The following is a 20,721-nucleotide window of genomic DNA, read 5'->3' as shown; positions in this document are numbered from 1 at the left end:
ATGCATCCTAACAGCATGCATGTGTTAGAAATAATTACTGAGATTATTCAACTGCTAATCAGATCGTACCTAATATGCATGAACACAATTTGATCTGATGCGGAAATTAGGAGCAGTAGATTGATTATACCTCCGTTTGGTGATGCCATCTCGGGTCTAGAGAGGACGAAGAACTCAACAACGTCTCCGGCACCTCGCCGGAGTAATGGAAAGTCTTCACGTCAATGAGCCGTGCTCTCTTGATTGGAAAAGGAGTGATTTTCGGAGTAGACGATGGCTAATGCGATGGACTGATGCGTATGTGCAAGTCTGCTCCTTATATAATGCGTTGGCTTTGACCGTGGGATCTTAACCATATTAGCGTTAATTCAGCCCCCCCCCCCCCAAAATCACGGGCTCGATTTGTTAATTGCCATTTAATTGGTATTAATCCCGAAATTGATTAATGGGCCCATATTAACTTGTGGTAATTAACATTTTGACCATTTGATCACATTATAATTGTAACATTCTCCCACTTGATCGAATGGTTAATCATCATTAGTCCATGTCTCGACAAAATACCATACCAAGGTAATGTATTCATAGTAATCGAATAGTTATTACTAGAACCCCATTATCTATAGCACAATACTCCATCTTGACACGGATAATTATTCATGGTTGGGAGTTTGTATATGCATGCAGGCATACTCCCTACTTATGGTCCTAGTAGTTTGTTTCTTTATTAATCATCATGTGCACTTGTTTAGCGAGACGAACTTTTTTATTGTCCAGATCAAAATTTGAGATCTCATTTATATAATTATCGTGACAATTAGAGGCCTTGAGTTATACTTATGCTAGCAAAATTAGTGGTAAGCCTTTAGTTAGGGGATCAGCTATCATGCACTTAGTACATATATGCTGAATTTTAATATTTGGTCTTCGACAATATATTTCACAACATGATACTCACTTAATTGTTGCTACTAGTGAACTAATGTGTGGATTACTTATCGCACAAAAATATTAGTTATGTAGTGTACCAGTATAAGTCCAGATAAAATTGTTAAGCCACAAGGCTTGCCTGGTTGTATCACAACATAGCTAAAATTCAAAATTGCATTGTCGTCAACTTAGATAGTAGGCTTAGTAGTGGAAAACTAATTTTATATGTATCGTACCATAAAGTACATAACGTGATGTACTAGATCCCACTCATCTTAGCATAAAATGTAATTCCCTTCTTATTTCCTCTATGAAACCAACAACTTTAGTTTTCCATTGCCCTTTTGTATATAGCTCCCACTGGTGCAAACATTCTATAAAAATTAAGAGTGTTTGACAGTGGTGAACAACATCGGGTAACAAATATTGAAAACGTTGTTCTTCTAGAACATGGGCTGATGCAAATAATTAGCGACGAAGGTAATAAAAGAGTAATATAACCAATAGGGAATGGAACTCATTTTGGCGTATTAATTCCAAATCCTAAGTACCGTAAATAACTCATTTATTAGTTTTCTTTACTTATTTACTTTAATATAACCAATAGTGTGGCCTAAATCAGGTAAGGCAAGTAGATGAAGGTGTCTCTTAATGAGAGTATTTAATTCTCCCCTTCGAAATATGGCTTAAATAATAGTGTCATCATTTCGATGAGCACTCATAATATGCATCAAGGATTCACAAGAGATAACACAACCAGAACCATCATGACAACTCTTAATAACACAATATTTGTTCGCAAAATAACAAATCCATCATATCATAGAGAAACAAAATAAGGTCCCTCATGCTAGGAACATAAGAGTATTATTAAGACGGAGGATGAACAATCACCAATACTTAAGGAGAAATACTAATCCTTGTTCATCAGTCTCCTTGCCACTTGGAAATCTAAGGCTTTGATCCATCTTTTTCAGTGTCCTCACGAAATGGAATCCCTGAAATGAGTTCGAAATGTGCAAGTGGCACTTGAGTCAACTCATCTTTATTTAGGGGAAAATAAATAAATTATTCTGAAACTTAGGAAATTTATTCATTACCCTTAGCAACCATGCCTTAAAGCCATCACATTCTTTCATGACATGCCCATCTTCCTTGCAGAAACGACACTTAGGACCCTTAGGCTCTGTAGCGATGTCCTTGGTGCCAGAGTTCCCTAGCTTGCTTGCATCAATATTAGAGAAGTTCATCTTCTTCTTAGTTTTCCCGTCACCCTGAGACTTTCTTTTCCCTAAGTTTATGGAAGTAAGATGAGCATAATCTATCCTTTCAACCTTAAGCCGCTCTTCTTCTTGAACGCACATAGATGTGAGCTCACTCATGGTCCACTTCTCCTTCTGAGTATTATAATTAATCTTGAAGGGACCATACTCCATAGGGAGAGAAGTCATAATGAAGTGAACCAGAAAGCCCTCAGAAATCTCCATGTCCATGCCCTTTAATTTTGCGGCCATATCATTCATAGTCATGATATGTTCTCTCACGCCGCTTTTTACCATCATACTTAGTGGTGAGCATTTTCATGATCAACGTACTAGCGTAGACTTTTGTTGAGCCTTTAAATTGCTCCTCCACCGACGCTAGATAAGTCTTAGCACATTCAGAATCAGGGATTGCTCCCCTGATCCCAAGAGTAATTGTGCTTTTCATGATCATGATAGACAAGCGATTGGAGCGCTCCCACTTCTCCTTATTAGCCTCATAAATCTTAGTTCTCTCAGCAAGGTTTTCATCATCAAAGGACAAAGGAACTGGAGCTTTTTCCCTAAGTGCATAATCAAGGTCCATGACACCAAGGTTAATCAAAATCTGCTCCTTCCAGGTAGGAAAGTTAGTCCCATTGAGGTGCTCAATTGAGTTCAGGAGCCCAGAAATAACTGATGGGTTCAAAGCTGAATAAAACATAAATAACATGGATATCAAAAATACGAATTATGAAAATATCCATATATAAGGAAACTTAATGCATGATATTAATCCTACGTTGGTCTGATTAATAACATGTCAAATTTAATAGAATCCTTATTCGCAACACCGTTGGGCAGTAACGAAAAGGAACAAAATGAAATATCTTTATTGGGAAATTAATTCTAGAAATCATGATCATAATCAACTTTTGTTAGAATATAATCATGTGTTATACAAATTAATTATTGTGATTATCCCAAGATATGTAGTAGCCTTAGATAAAAGGTCGGAAAATAATCATGACCACATACAACGTTGGTCAGTATGTAACCATGCAGTACTAAATTAATCATCACAATTATCGTGAGAATATACAGCGGTGTTAAACCAAAATTTCTCGTTGGTTTCATTCTAATTCAACACTGATGCTCATAAATAATTTCTGAATGCACACACTAAAAACAATCAACCGTGCATTTAATCAGCATATTTAATTATAACAAAAGAATAAACATTGGCTGGTTAAATGGCAGCGTAACTTGTGCAGCGGAGGAGACGTCAGTGTAGCCCATGAATCATGCACTGCTGCCTAACTAAAGCAGTAGCAATTAACTAATGACCAACAGCAAACAGAACTAATTCATGTGCAACCTATCAAAAGTACAGCAGCGCACATGCTAAGGAAGTAATTGTATGAAGCAGCATCCAGGAGGGGAAAAAGTATTCATAAAATATACTGAATCATACAAATAACTAAACACCCACCTACTGTTTCATAAGTAATAAACAGAATTCAAAAAGGCTCTGCACTAAATGAGTTGCGCATACTAGTACAGGGTTACTGGGCTATACTAGTCAACTTTGTCATTTCGCTGCCTACTGCCATCGCCAAGTCGTTAACAGAAATTATGCCCCGTGCGGCCCAGTTATATGCAAAGCCCATGACATACGCATAATACTGAATCCCTAACCGAGTTAGCTTTCCTACAGCGCCGCCGCTACTCGCAGGAGAAAACAGGATCTGATAAGCGGCACTTAAGGGAGTGAGTTATCCATGCGGGAACGGCACTGATGCGCCGGGGTTCGGCGCTAAGGCATCGCGCGCGCGGCGGCGGCGGGAGCTCCACCCCGAGGTGCGCTGCTGCGGGAGCACCGATCTTAGGCGCGCGGCGGCGGCGGGGCCTGAGGTGCGCAGCGGCTCCTGATGCGTGACGGCGCGAGCACGACCTGATGTGCTCAACGACAGCAGCACCACCCTGAGGCACACAGCGGCAGGAGCACCACCCACCACCCTGAGGTGCGCTGGCGATGCCTAAATGCACGATTTTCAGGCAAGTTGACAAGATCAATTCGTTTGCTCAGTAGGATTAGTCTACTGCGGAATATCAAATCGGTTCATGTAATTAGATCCAACCGGCCTCTGATACCAAATGTTAGAAATAATTACTGAGATTATTCAACTGCTAATCGGATCGTACCTAATATGCATTTACACAATTTGATCTGATGCGGAAATTAGGAGCAGTAGATTGATTATACCTCTGTTTGGTGATGCCATCTCGGGTCTAGAGAGGACGAAGAACAACAACGTCTCCGGCACCTCGCCGGAGTAATGGAAAGTCTTCACATCAATGAACCGTGCTCTCCTGATTGGAAAAAGGAATGATTTTCGGAATAGACGATGGCTAATGCGATGGACTGATGCGTATGTGCAAGTCTGCTCCTTATATAATGGGTTGACTTTGACCGTGGGACCTTAACCATATTAGCGTTAATTCAGCCCCCCAATCACGGGCCCGATTTGTTAATTACAATTTAATTGGTATTAATCCCGAAATTGATTAATGGGCCCATTTAACTTGTGGTAATTAACATTTTGACCATTTGATCACATTATAATTGTAACAGCATGATGCTTCATAGATGAATTCATCTTAAAGTTGGATATAAAATTCCCTTTGAACATGGCTGAACGACACTGAACTTGTACACATAATTAATTTGTCTTGTTCAAATACAGCTCAAAGCTAAGAGAACAATTCATTGGTCTATATCTATCTCTACTGCTTAAAAAGAATGTAAAGTTTCATCTTTCACTTTTTTTTTCTTACCATCCATTCGTCCAAGTTCATTTTAATTTACTTACTGAATTTCCATCTACGATAATCAATCACTTTAATTTACTTACTTTCTGAACCAAGTTCACTTTTATTCAATTTTACTTTAATTTACTTATTGAATTTCTCATCAAACTATAAGGTAAATCACGAACAGGATTTGGCAAAAGAAATATTTACACAATCACATTAATATGGACTGATAAATCAAAAGCTAACATAATAGAATATTTTTATCCTGTTGCAATGCCAGTATATTTATGTCCCGTTGCAATGTACGAATATAGTGACCAAAAACACTAAAAGCAATTACAACAAGGGAAGCAACCCATCTATTCTGGAGATTACAAGGAAAGGAGAGCCTGAATCACGGTGAGTGGCTTCTGTTTTGGAGATTGCGTGCTTCCTTGTCGAGCAGATTCATTATCTTCTTCTTCCAGGCGGTTACATTAGCTTCTTTCGGAAGTGGCGTACTAGCGTTCTCACTAACCAAAAATAAAATGGAGTGCATGTTGCATATCTGAGTATGTCAAGTGAACAATGGATTAGTCAGAACCACCATATTATTTCATAATATCATGTTGATCATATTCGTTGCTTTCGCTCTTGGTTCTTTGCTCAAGGGTAGAAATTTTAGGAACATACAATTAATCGATATTGAGTTGGTATAAGACAGTTCCATGGCTTACGACGATTATTAGTGCATCCTAACAGAATGCATGATGCTTCATAGTTGAGTTCATCTTAAAGTTGGAAGCAAAATTCCCCTTTAAAAATGGCTGAAGGACACGGATATTGTACACATAATTAATTTGTTTAGTTCAAATACAGTAATAAGAAGCCAAGTCATTATCTATATCTGTGACAGCAAGAAAAACACCGAAAGCAATTGCGAAGAAGGAAGCAACCCGTCTATAATAGTATATCAATAAATGGCAACCAATTCCACAAAAGATAATAGTTTGGAGGCCCAAACAGATCGCCACGAACTATATAATGCATGGTACCAATTCTAAGAGCAACTCTTGCATCCGGTCAAAAAAAAAAGAGAAATTCTCGCAGAGTTGCCATATTATTTGTAGTCACAACAATGCATATGTGATCCATATGCATTTGGAGACTAGCCGGACGACGCGTAAACTCAGAGTCGCCATCAATTATTATTTTTCTCGTTCAAACACTTCGATTGCCTTCAAATTTAAACATTTAACACATCAAGAAAACATGCACATAAGTTTTAGAAAGTTGCATAAATGAAAGCATTAACCGGCAATATGTACAGATCACATGTTGTCAGCATGTGCACCATCAACTTCTCCGACATGTGCATTGTCCCCTCGTCTAAGGTCCCTACACCGTATGATCGGCATTCACATTTTCTTCCAAAATTCTCACGCCTATGGATCCGTAGAGTTCGCATCCAACATGATGAAACGATTCCCCTGAGTCGTTTAATTGTCGCCCAACGCACTTGAATTTCGAGCCGTGCCTCCATCTCTTCCTGACGTTTGCCTGCTCTCTTGCATAGCATCTCATCTCACTCTCTTATCTTGGATCTTCTTTAGTTCTTCTCCTCCATCTCCATCTTTTATTGCTCCCTCTCTCTATATACTCATTCCTTATCCTCAGCAACACATCAATGTTTTTCTTTCATCGCCTCCACCTCTCCATCTGTCTTTAACTCCTCATTTCCTCTCTCACTCTTGTCGGGCTGACCTGCTAGACGTCGGAGTGGGACTTCTAGGCACCCTTTCCTCTCCATCACCATCATCATCTTCATCGTCGTCCATCTCCGAAGAGGAATGGTTGCACTTCTAATTTTTCTGGACAGCTGCCATCATTCTTCTTCTTGAAGCATGCACATCCTCTCAATGGTCGAGTGTCCCGCTATAGTTGACTCTGGTTCAAAGAAGACATTCGCCTCTATTAGGGAGGCCCACTAGAAGCAATGAAGATGTATGCCCCGATGGCTTCAACATGGCAATGGGTACCCATTGCCCGCGAACCCGACGGGTAAAAACCCTATTAGGATAAGGACTTTGGAAAAATAATTACCCATCGGTTTATAAATGAGAAATAAATATACCCATCGTGAAGTCGGGTACAGGTAAGGGAAGGAAATACCATACCCACGTACCCGCATACCCATATCCTTATTCATTCTAACAAGTAGGCCCCTTATGTCATTCACTAAAAAAATGAAAACCCTAGCGCCGATTTACTAGGATTCGGCGCTTTGAGATGTCAAGGCTCATGAAGTGGAGAGAAGATGAAAGCTAATCAAGTTGCTTTGGACCATTTGGTGTTATTTTGGAGATGTTGAAGTGGCTTTTAGATGTTGAACCTATTTTTGGTCTCAAACTTATATGTTTGAGTGGCTTTTAGATGTTGAACCAATTAGTCATTTGAGTGTTGAATCTATTTGTGGTCTTGAACTTATATGTTTGTTGAACTTATTTGTGTCTCGAACTTTAAGTGGCTAAAATGACTGTGTGAGTGCGCGCGCTGAAATGCTGAAATTTATGTTCAAATGATGAAATGCGACATGTTTATGTGCTCAAATGATGAAACATATGTGTTGAAATGCTGAAATGTTGTTTATATGTGCTGAAATGCTAAAATATATATGTTTAAATGCTGAAATATATGTGCTGAAATGTGGTATATATGTGCTGAAATACTAAATATACATGCTGAAACATTGAAATGTTGTGTTTTACATACTGAAATGTTAAAACTATACATGGCAAAATGTGAATCAAAAGATGATCGAGATGGGTATCACTCCGTTCTTGTTAACTTAATACACTATATGCCTGCTGGATAGTGGTTGATGTGTGGAGTAATAGTAGTAGATGCTGGCAGAAGTCGGTCTACTTGTCTCGGACATGATGCCTATATACATGATCATTGTCTTGGATATCATCATAACTATGCGCTTTTCTATAAATTGCTCAACAATAATTTGTTTACCCAACATATGCTTTCTTTAAAGAGAGAAGCCTCTATTGAAAATTATGGCCCTCAGATCTATCTTTTATCATATTATTTTCAGATCTACAAAATCAAGAACACAAAAATACCTTGCTGCAATTTATTTACTTTTATTTTATTTTGCATTTTTACTTACCTTTTATATCTATCACTATCAGATCTTATCCTTGCAAGTACCGTGAAGGGATTGACAACCCCTTTATCGCGTTGGGTGCAAGTATTTGTTTGTTTGCGCAGGTGTAATTATTGGAGACTTGTGTGTTCCTCCTACTAGATTGATACCTTGGTTCTTAACTGGGGGAAATACTTATCTTTATTTTGCTGCATCACCCTTTCCTCTTCAAGGAAAAAATCAACGCTAGCTAAAGAAGTAGCACCCCGCCACCGCCATCGGCCACCGGAATTAGTCCCGTGGTGTCCTTCGGCGGCGACTAAGGGAGAAGAGGGTGAAGTGGGTGGCCTGACAGCTAGGGTTTGGAGCACCATCCGAGTCGCCCAAGACGGGGGCGACATGGAGGCACCGCTCCTATGTGGCAACGTCAAACCCCACCCATGTCCTGCGTTGCCCATGGAGTAAATTGCTAAAAACCACTACATTTGTGGCTAGTGTACAGCAAAACTACTATTTTTTTGCCAAAAATCATGAAAGACCGCAACTTCCATGGCAAGTAAATAACAAAATGCACTAAACAGGCTCTGAGCCACGACTAAGTGAAAATCTGACATTTTGGGCCCACTTGTCGAAACCACGTGGCCAGGGAAAACGGCCGAGGCCAGGCAGCCGTTACCACTGCTCGTTAAGTCTTCGTCGCAGGCCGGAGGGCATTTCATCCAACCGCTCTCCCCTCTGCCCGTTCCCCTCCCTCTCGCACCGCAGCTGCCGCCATCCGATGCCACGACGGGCTTTGCACTACCGACGGAAGGGAGACACGATGTCTTGGGATAATCTGCCAATGTCATCTAACAATGAATCTATGACAAGTCAGGTTAGCATATGCTCCTTTGAACCAAATCTAGGGTTAGGGTTCTAGGGATAAAGGGGAATTTCTGTTCCCGATCAAAATTGAAGTCGTTTTGCTTATGTTTAGCCACCTACGACCATGGAGTGCACGAAATGGAGCACCCTAGCTCCGAATCATGTTGCTCATTGTGAGCATCGAGCCCCGTGTGAAGAGTTGGTGGCATTTGAATCCACTGATAGCGGCAGGAGGTTTCTAGGCTGTGCGAAGAAGGTAAGTGAGCAGTGCAATTAGTTGTTTTAGTGATTTTCTGATGCTCTGCAATTAGGATGTTAAAAGTACAATGCTCCAGCCATAATTCTTGATATAACAATAGTACCAAATGCATAAGTAGCCGATGGAGTGTATGAGTTGTTAGTTTTTTATGCTCTGGCCATTAGTCTTGATATGAAAGTATTTGCCTATGTCCATAACTCTTCTCTATAAGTATTTTAGCTCTATATTGTTTATCAGTAGTAGCCAATGCAGTCTTCTTTTTGCTTTTATTTATCATTATTGTTGCTGTATATTTTTATCAGTAATGTTGCTCTATATTTTTATATGTCTGATATTACAACAATAGTATTTTAGCTCTATATTATATTTGTACAAGTAGAACATTAGAAGAATTAAATAGGTTAAGTGGTTTTATATTGTTTTTAGTAAATTGGTTCTATATTGGTTTGAATGTTATTTTCTTTTTTCACACATTCATAGGATGGACCCAAGTGCAACTATGTGGAGTGGATTGACCCTGAGTGGCCAATCCCATTGAAGCAATACATCTGGACTATGTATGAGGAGGAGGTGACGATGAGGTTGAGACGGAACATAGTTAATGCCAAAGAAGTCTGCAAGGTCCTACAAAATAAGAGGAAGATGGAAAATAACCTGAGGTTTTTTAAAAGTTGACTTTGCCAAAACGGTGGCTGACAAGGAGCATGCAATTACCCAGTTAGGCAATGCACCACTAGCTCTTTGTGACCTGAAGGAAGATCTTGAGAAAAAGAACTTGGCTGACAAAGCAGACACTAACATCCATCAGGTGCTAAGGGCCAAAGCAGAGAAAGAGAGAGACCAAGAGAAGCAAGAGAAGGTGAAGCTGGTGCAGGAGATGGACCGGATCAAGCATGAGAGGGACATGTTGTTGGAGGAGAGGGAGAACTTCAAGCAAGAGAAAAGGCACCTAGAGTATACCATGGGTGCTCTGTTCAAAGAGAAGGAGGCCACCAAGGAGAAGATCGGGAAGATCAAGGAGATAGTTGATGAATGATTTAATGTTGTTGTAGTACTATCTGCTATTTGTAGCATTAAAATTGGAAGACATTTGTACTGAAATTGTGATTGTGCTGAATTTAATTGTGTTACTGGATTATGCTATTAATGTGCCTTATTTGTGTTTGATGTATTTGTGCCTTATTTGTGTTTGATGAAAGTGCCATATTCTATCATATGAGATCTGTCGTGAATAGTTGAATTATGCCACGCAAAATGTTTCTTTAGGCAAGGCTCATAAGGTTGATATGGTTGGGTTGTTGTCGAAGGGTCGACGATCCCTATTTTGGGTTTGGTAGGTTGGGTTGTTGTCGAGGGGTCGATGACCCCTATGTTGGGGTAGGGTAGGTTGGGTTGCTGTCGAGGGGTCGACGATCCCTATTTTGGGTTTGGTAGGTTGGGTTTTGTCGAGGGGTCGATGACCCTTATGTTGGGGTAGGGTAGGTTGGGTTGTTGTGGAAGGGTCAACGATCCCTATTTTTGGTTTGGTAGGTTGGGTTGTTGTCGAGGGGTCGATGTACCCTATGTTGGGGTAGGGTAGGTTGGGTTGTTGTCAAAGGGTCGGCTATCCCTATTTTTAGTTTGGTAGGTGGTTGTTGTCGAGGGGCGATGACCCCTATGTTGGGGTAGGGTAGGTTGGGTTGTTGTCGAAGGGTCGACGATCCCTATTTTTGGTTTGGTAGGTTGGGTTGTTGTCGAGGGGTCGATGTTCCCTATGTTGGGGTAGGGTAGGTTAGGTTGTTGTCGAAGGGTCGACGATCCCTATTTTTGGTTTGGTAGGTTGGGTTGTTGTCGAGGGTTCGATGACCCCTATGTTGGGGTAGGGTAGGTTGGGTTGTTGTCGAAGGGTCGACGATCCCTATTTTTTGTTTGGTAGGTTGGGTTGTTGTCGAGGGGTCGATGACCCCTATGTTGGGGTAGGGTAGGTTGGGTTTTTGTCGAAGGGTTGATGACCCCTATTTTAGGGTAGGTTGATGACCCCTATTTTTTAGCTTCTAGGCTTGATCATAAATGACAACACTGATCCAACATATGGCAACATATACACAATAATTGAGCTCAGGTGAGAAGCATTTAGGCTTCATCATAAATGACAACACTAAGCCAACATTGGTTCCACATGACTTAAATTAAGCATAGGTTCACATGACTTAAATTCTACATAGACTGTCAGGATTCAAATTCTACATACTTTCCCAGGACTGAAATCAAACACAGGTTCACAGTACTGAAATCAAACACAGGTTCCCAAAAGTCTCAACCATTTCCAGACATCAAATTTCACACATTTCCACTTTCTCTGAAGTAACTCTTCAGTCTTGCATATTCTGAGCTTTCTTCCTTGTACATACTCCAGCAAATTCTCCTCCACCAACTCTTCCACCTCTTAGTGATCTCATTTTTGTAGCAACATCAAAAGTAGATGTAGATGTAGAGGGACCACCAGAAAAATAACTCCCTTCTCCACCTAGAGGCCTTGGTGCTGAGAAAGCAGCCCTAGCTGACTTAGGAGCAGCATCTGCTACAGTAGCATCAGGTGGAATGTAGGCCTCTGCCTTTTTGCCTTCTCTTTTCCTGCAGTTTAAGAAACAAAGACACATTAAAACCTACATAGTCAAATTCAGATAAAATAACGACAAAGCTCAATATGTTACCATGGTTCTATTGTTCCTCAACTAGAGATCAAGCCTCAAAGATTGTCCATAGTTAGTAAACTTATGGACCATTAATTTACAATTGCCACATCTGATTGTAGCCATCCTAGAAGAATCTTTTGGTTTAGGCACTTCAAACCTGCCCTTCTTCCTTTTTTTCTTTTTTTCTTCTACTCTGGTCCTCTTTGTGGAAAATAGAGGCTCAATATTAGGTTTTTGTGTCTTGACCCAAGCATCTTATCCTAGAATTGGATATACTATAGGTTCATATGTCTCCAAGTACATTTCTTTCTTGAAGAATGGATTAACAAAATCCTCAGGTTGCAGCTTGGCTTTGTAAATAGCACTGCAACCATGGTTGCATGACATGTCCCACTTCTTGCATCCACAAGTGTGCTCCAGAAGGTTGACATCATATGTCTTTGGGCCACTTCATAGTTGCCACAAGTTAGGTACTACCCTAATTGATTTACAATCTCTAGTAATTTTCTTGATGAGCTCTAACTTCTCTGCATAAGTTGGAGCTATTTCCATCTGACAGTTTCTCCACCTTCTCTCTATCCATCAAACCTGACCAGCAACTTGTCTTTGATTCCATTTATCATTGTCACAACTGGTTTGTTTCTAGCATCCAGGATATATTTATTGAAGACCTCACTTACGTTGTTAACCATTAGTCTGTTTTGCAGTTTGTGTCCATTTCATGCCTAGACCATGTGTGTACTGGAATACCAGATAACAACCTCTAGGCATCCTCACACTCATTCTTCAAATTGTCCATGGCAACATCAAAACCATGTTTTGTGTTGGAATAACTAGCATTGTCCATGCATTTTTTGAAGTAAATATGCCCTAGAGGCAATAATAAAGTTATTATTTATTTCCTTATTTCATGATAAATGTTTATTATTCATGCTAGAATTGTATTAACCGGAAACATAATACATGTGTGAATACATAGACAAACAGAGTGTCACTAGGATGCCTCTACTTGACTAGCTCGTTAATCAAAGATGGTTATGTTTCCTAACCATAGACAAAGAGTTGTTATTTGATTAATGAGATCACATAATTAGGAGAATGATGTGATTGACTTGACCCATTTCGTTAGCTTAGCACTCGATCGTTTAGTATGTTGCTATTGCTTTCTTCATGACTTATACATGTTCCTATGACTATGAGATTATGCAACTCCCGTTTACCGAAGGAACACTTTGTGTGCTACCAAACGTCACAATGTAACTGGGTGATTATAAAGGAGCTCTACAGGTGTCTCCAAAGGTACATGTTGGGTTGGCGTATTTCGAGATTAGGATTTGTCACTCCGATTGTCGGAGAGGTATCTCTGGGCCCTCTCGGTAATGCACATCACATAAGCCTTGCAAGCATTGCAACTAATGAGTTAGTCGCGAGATGATGTATTACGGAACGAGTAAAGAGACTTGCCGGTAACGAGATTGAACTAGGTATTGAGATACCGACGATCGAATCTCGGGCAAGTAACATACCGATGACAAAGGGAACAACGTATGTTGTTATGCGGTCTGACCGAAAGATCTTCGTAGAATATGTAGGAACCAATATGAGCATCCAGGTTCCTCTATTGGTTATTGACCGGAGACGTGTCTCGGTCATGTCTACATTGTTCTCGAACCGTAGGGTCCGCACGCTTAACGTTACGATGACAGTTTCATTATGAGTTTATGTATTTTGATGTACCGAAGGTTGTTCGGAGTCCCGGATGAGATCGGGGACATGATGAGGAGTCTCGAAATGGTCGAGACATAAAGATCGATATATTGGACGACTATATTCGGACATCGGAAAGGTTCCGAGTGGCTCGGGTATTTTTCGGAGTACCGGAGAGTTACGGGAATACGGGAGAAGAAGTATATGGGCCTTATTGGGCTTTAGGGGAGAGGGAGAGGCAGGCCGCGCGCCCCCAAGGCCTAGTCCGAATTGGACTAGGGGGAGGGGTTGCGCCCCCTCCTTCCTTCTCTTCCCTCTCCCCCTTCCTTGTCTCCTACTCCTACTACATGGAAGGACTCCTAGTTGGACTAGGAAAGGAGGAATCCTACTCCCGGTGGGAGTAGGACTCCCCTAGGGCGCGCCATAGAGAGGGCCGGCCCTCCCCTCCTCCACTCCTTTATATACGGGGGCAGGGGGCACCCCATAGACACACAAGTTGATCTTCGTGATCGTTTCTTAGCCGTGTGCGGTGCCCCCTTCCACCATAATCCTCGATAATATTGCAGCAGTGCTTAGGCGAAGCCCTGCGACGGTAGAATATCAAGATCGTCACCACGCCGTCGTGCTGACGGAACTCTTCCCCGACGCTTTGCTGGGTCGGAGTCCGGGGATCGTCATCGAGCTGAACGTGTGCTAAAACTCGGAGGTGCCGTAGTTTCGGTGCTTGATCGGTCGGGCCGTGAAGACGTACGACTACATCAACCGCGTTGTGCTAACGCTTCCGCTGTCGGTCTACAAGGGTACGTAGATCACACTCTCCCCTCTCGTTGCTATGCATCACCATGATCTTGTGTGTGCGTAGGAATTTTTTTGAAATTACTACGTTCCCCAACAGTGGTATCAGAGCCTAGGTTTTATGTGTAGATGTCATATGCACGAGTAGAACACAAATGAGTTGTGGGCGATATAAGTCATACTGCTTACCAGCATGTCATACTTTGGTTCGGCGGTATTGTTGGATGAAGCGGTCCGGACCGACATTACGCGTACGCTTACGCGAGACTGGTTCTACCGACGTGCTTTGCACACAGGTGGCTGGCGGGTGTCAGTTTCTCCAACTTTAGTTGAACCGAGTGTGGCTACGCCCGGTCCTTGCGAAGGTTAAAACAGCACCAACTTGACAAACTATCGTTGTGGTTTTGATGCGTAGGTAAGATTGGTTCTTGCTTAAGCCCGTAGCAGCCACGTAAAACTTGCAACAACAAAGTAGAGGACGTCTAACTTGTTTTTGCAGGGCATGTTGTGATGTGATATGGTCAAGACATGATGCTAAATTTTATTGTATGAGATGATCATGTTTTGTAACTAAGTTATCGGCAACTGGCAGGAGCCATATGGTTGTCGCTTTATTGTATGCAATGCAACTGCGCTGTAATGCTTTACTTTATCACTAAACGGTAGCGATAGTCGTGGAAGCATAAGATTGGCGAGACGACAACGATGCTAAGATGATGATCAAGGTGTCGCACCGGTGACGATGGTGATCATGACAGTACTTCGGAGATGGAGATCACAAGTACAAGAAGATGATGGCCATATCATATCACTTATATTGATTGCATGTGATGTTTATCTTTTATGCATCTTATCTTGCTTTGATTGACGGTAGCATTATAAGATGATCTCTCACTAATTTTCAAGAAGTGTTCTCCCTGAGTATGCACCGTTGCGAAAGTTCTTCATGCTGAGACACCACGTGATGATCGGGTGTGATAGGCTCTACGTTCAAATACAACGGGTGCAAAACAGTTGCACACGCGGAATACTCAGGTTATACTTGACGAGCCAAGCATATACAGATATGGCCTCGGAACACGGAGACCGAAAGGTCGAGCGTGAATCATATAGTAGATATGATCAACATAGTGATGTTCACCAATGAAACTGCTCCATCTCACGTGATGATCGGACATGGTTTAGTTGATTTGGATCACATGATCACTTAGATGACTAGAGAGATGTCTGTCTAAGTGGGAGTTCTTAAGTAATATGATTAATTGAACTTAAATTTATCATGAACTTAGTCCTGGTAGTATTTTGCAAATCATGTTGTAGATCAATAGCTCGCGTTGTTGCTTCCATGTGTTTATTTTGATATGTTCCTAGAGAAAATTGTGTTGAAAGATGTTAGTAGCAATGATGCGGATTGGATCCGTGATCTGAGGTTTATCCTCATTGCTGCACAGAGGAATTATGTCCTTGATGCACCGCTAGGTGACAGACCTATTGCAGGAGCAGATGTAGACGTTATGAACGTTTGGCTAGCTAAATATGATGACTACTTGATAGTTTAGTGCACCATGCTTAACGGCTTAGAATCGGGACTTCAGAGACGTTTTGAACGTCATGGACCATATGAGATGTTCCAGGAGTTGAAGTTAATATTTCAAGCAAATACCCGAGTTGAGAGATATGAAGTCTCCAACAAGTTCTATAGCTAAAAGTTGGAGGAGAATCGCTCAACTAGTGAGCATGTGCTCAGATTGTCTGGGTACTACAATCGCTTGAATCAAGTGGGAGTTAATCTTCCAGATAAGATAGTGATTGACAGAATTCTCTAGTCACCATCACCAAGTTAGTAGAACTTCGTGATGAATTATAGTATGCAAGGGATGACGAAAAAGAATCCCGAGCTTTTCATGATGATGAAATCGATGAAGGTAGAAATCAAGAAAGAGCATCAAGTGTTGATGGTTGACAAGATCACTAGTTTCAAGAAAAGGGCAAAGGGAAAAAGGGGAACTTCAAGAAAAAACAGCAAGCAAGTTGCTGCTCAAGTGAAGAAGCCCAAGTCTGGTCCTAAGCCTGAGACTAAGTGCTTCTACTGCAAAGGGACTGGTCACTGAAAGCGGAACTACCTCAAGTGATTGGCGGATAAGAAGGATGGCAAAGTGAACATAAGTATATTTGATATACATGTTATTGATGTGTACTTTACTAGTGTTTATAGCAACCCCTCAGTATTTGATACTAGTTCAGTTGCTAAGAGTAGTAACTCGAAACGGGAGTTGCAGAATGAACAGAGACTAGTTAAGGGTGAAGTGACGATGTGTGTTGGAAGTGGTTCCAAGATTGATATGATCATCATCGCACACTCCCTATACTTTCGGGATTAGTGTTGAACCTAAATAAGTGTTATTTGGTGTTTGCGTTGAGCATGAATATGATTTGATCATGTTTATTGTAATACGGTTATTCATTTAAGTAAAAGAATAAATTGTTGTTCTATTTACATGAATAAAACCTTATATGGTTACACACCCAATGAAAATAGTTCATTAGATCTCGATCGTAGTGATACACATATTCATAATATTGAAACCAAAAGATGCGAAGTTAATAATGATAGTGCAACTTATTTGTGGCACTGCCGTTTAGGTCATATTGGTGTAAAGCGCATGAAGAAACTCCATGCTGATGGGATTTTGGAATCACTTGATTATGAATCACTTGGTGCTTGCGAACCATGCCTTATGGGAAAGATGACTAAAGACTCCGTTCTCCGGAACAATGGAGCGAGCAACTGACTTATTGGAAATAATACATACTGATGTATGCGATCCGATGAGTGTTGAAGCTCGCGGCGGGTATCGTTATTTTCTGACCTTCACATATGATTTGAGCAGATATGGGTATATCTGCTTGATGAAACATAAGTCTGAAACATTTGAAAAGTTCAAATAATTTCAGGGTGAAGTGGAAAATCATCGTGACAAGAAAATAAGGTTTCTACGATCTGATCGCGGAGACAAATATTTGAGTTACGAGTTTGGTCTTTAATTAAAACATTGTGGAATAGTTTCACAAACTCATGCCACCTGGAACACCACATCATAATGGTGTGTCCGATCGTCATAACCGTACTTTATTGGATATAGTGCAATCTATGATGTCTCTTACCGATCTACCACTATCGTTTTGGGGTTATGCATTAGAGACAACTGCATTCACGTTAAAAAGGGCACCATCTAAATTCATTGAGACGACACAATCTGAATTATGGTTTGGCAAGAAACCAAAGTTGTCGTTTTTTAAAGTTCTGGGTTGTGATGCTTATGTGAAAAAGTTTCATCCTGATAAGCTCAAACCCAAATCGGAGAAATATGTCTTCATAGGATACCCAAAGGAGACTGTTGGGTACACCTTCTATCACAGATCCGAAGGCAAGACATTCGTTGCTAAGAATGGATCCTTTCTAGAGAAGGAGTTTCTCTCGAAAGAAGTGAGTGGGAGGAAAGTAGAAAACTTGATAAGGTAATTGTACCTTCTCCCTTATTGGAAAGTAGTTCATCACAGAAATCTGTTCTTGTGACTACTACACCTTAGTGAGGAAGCTAATGATGATGATCATGTAACTTCAGATCAAGTTACTACCAAACCTCGTAGGTAAACCAGAGTGAGATCCGCACCAGAGTGGTACGGTAATCCTGTTCTGGAGGTCATGTTACTTGACCATGACGAGCCTACGAACTATGAAGAAGTGATGGTGAACCCAGATTCCACGAAATGGCTTGAGGCCATGAAATCTGAGATGAGATCCATGTATGAGAACAAAGTATGGACTTTGATTGACTTGCCCAATGATCGGCGAGCCATTGAGATTAAATGGATCTTCAAGAGGAAGACGGACGCTGATAGTAGTGTTACTATCTACAAAGCTAGAATTGTCGCAAAAAAGGTTTTTTCGACAAGTTCAAGGTGTTGACTACGATGAGAGTTTCTCACTCGTATCTATGCTTAATTCTGTCCGAATCATGTTAGCAATTGCCGCATTTTATGAAATTTGGCAAATGGATAAACAAAACTGCATTCCTTAATGGATTTATTAAAGAAGAGTTGTATACGATGCAACTAGAAGGTTTTGTCGATCCTAAAGGTGTTAACTAAATATGCAAGCTCCAGCGATCCATCTATGGACTGGTACAAGCATCTCGGAGTTGGAATATATGCTTTGATAAGTTGATCAAAGCATATAGTTTTATACAGACTTGCGGTGAAGCCTGTATTTACAAGAAAGTGAGTGGGAGCACTATAGCATTTCTGATAAGTATATGTGAACGACATATTATTGATCGGAAATAATGTATAATTTTCTGGAAAGCATAAAGGAATATTTAAAAGGAGTTTTTCAAAGAAAGACCTCGGTGAAGCTGCTTACATATTGAGCATCAAGATCTATAGAGATAGATCAAGATGCTTGATAAGTTTTTTCAATGAGTACACACCTTGACAAGATTTTGAAGTAGTTCAAAATGGAACAGTCAAAGAAAGAGTTCTTTCCTGTGTTGCAAAGTGTGAAATTGAGTAAGACTCAAAGCCCGACCACGGCAGAAGATAGAAAGAGAATGAAAGTCATTCCCTATGCCTCAGCCATAGATTCTATAAAGTATGCCATGCTGTGTACCAGATCTGTTGTATACCCTACACTATGTTAAGCGAGGGAATACAATAGTGATCTAGGAGTAGATCACTGGACAGCGGTCAAAATTATCCTTAGTGGAATAAGGATATGTTTCTCGATTATGGAGGTGACAAAAGGTTCATCGTAAAAGGGTTACGTCGATACACGTTTTGGCACTGATCCGGATGACTCTTAGTCTTCATCTGGATACATATTGAAAGTGGGAGCAATTAGCTAAAGTAGCTCTGCGCAGAGCATTGTAGACATAGAAAATTGCAAAATACTTACGGATCTGAATATGGCAGACACGTTGACTAAACTTCTCTCACAGGCAAAACATGATCACACCTTAGTACTCTTTGGGTGTTAATCACATAGCAATGTGAACTAGATTACTGACTCTAGTAAACCCTTTGGGTGTTGGTCACATATCGATGTGAACTATGGGTGTTAACCACATAAAGATGTGAACTATTGATGTTAGATCACATGGCGATGTGAACTAGATTATTGACTCTAGTGCAAGTGGGAGACTGAAGGAAATATGCCCTAGAGGCAATAATAAAGTTATTATTTATTTCCTTATTTCATGATAAATGTTTATTATTCATGCTAGAATTGTATTAACCGGAAACATAATACATGTGTGAATACATAGACAAACAGAGTGTCACTAGTATGCCTCTACTTGACTAGCTCGTTAATCAAAGATGGTTATGTTTCCTAACCATAGACAAAGAGTTGTTATTTGATTAACGGGATCACATCATTAGGAGAATGATGTGATTGACTTGACCCATTTCGTTAGCTTAGCACTCGATCGTTTAGTATGTTGCTATTGCTTTCTTCATGACTTATACATGTTCCTATGACTATGAGATTATGCAACTCCCGTTTACCGGAGGAACACTTTGTGTGCTACCAAACGTGACAACGTAACTGGGTGATTATAAAGGAGCTCTACAGGTGTCTCCAAAGGTACATGTTGGGTTGGCGTATTTCGAGATTAGGATTTGTCACTCCGATTGTCGGAGAGGTATCTCTGGGCCCTCTCGGTAATGCACATCACATAAGCCTTGCAAGCATTGCAACTAATGAGTTAGTTGCGAGATGATGTATTACGGAACGAGTAAAGAGACTTGCCGGTAACGAGATTGAACTAGGTATTGAGATACCGATGATCGAATCTCGGGCAAGTAACATACCGATGACAAAGGGAACAACGTATGTTGTTATGCGGTCTGACCGATAAAGATCTTCGTATAATATGTAGGAACCAATATGAGCATCCAGGTTCCGCTATTGGTTATTGATCAGAGACGTGTCTCGGTCATGTCTACATTGTTCTCGAACCGTAGGGTCCGCACGCTTAACGTTACGATGATAGTTTCATTATGAGTTTATGTATTTTGATGTACCGAAGGTTGTTCGGAGTCCCGGATGAGATCGGGGACATGATGAGGAGTCTCGAAATGGTCGAGACGTAAAGATCGATATATTGGACGACTATATTCGGACATCGGAAAGGTTCCGAGTGGTTCGGGTATTTTTCGGAGTACCTGGGAGTTACGGGAATACGTGAGAAGAAGTATATGGGCCTTATTGGGCTTTAGGGGAGAGGGAGAGGCAGGCCG

At 40.8% G+C, this 20,721-nt stretch overlaps 1 long non-coding RNA gene across 1 annotated transcript; it reads right to left on the bottom strand.

Moving 5' to 3' along the window:
• Nucleotides 1-1,605: 1,605 nt before the first annotated feature.
• LOC125508048 lies at nucleotides 1,606-7,278 on the bottom strand. The gene is made up of 3 exons (XR_007283188.1): nucleotides 4,438-7,278; nucleotides 2,031-2,882; nucleotides 1,606-1,928 (listed from the first exon to the last, which is right to left on the bottom strand). It is a non-coding gene; the product is annotated as an uncharacterized LOC125508048 (long non-coding RNA).
• Nucleotides 7,279-20,721: the final 13,443 nt, after the last annotated feature.

Source organism: Triticum urartu, chromosome 5, assembly GCF_003073215.2.
Source record: "Triticum urartu cultivar G1812 chromosome 5, Tu2.1, whole genome shotgun sequence".
Lineage (NCBI taxonomy): Eukaryota > Viridiplantae > Streptophyta > Magnoliopsida > Poales > Poaceae > Triticum > Triticum urartu.
This window is presented reverse-complemented; position numbering and strand designations above follow the sequence as displayed.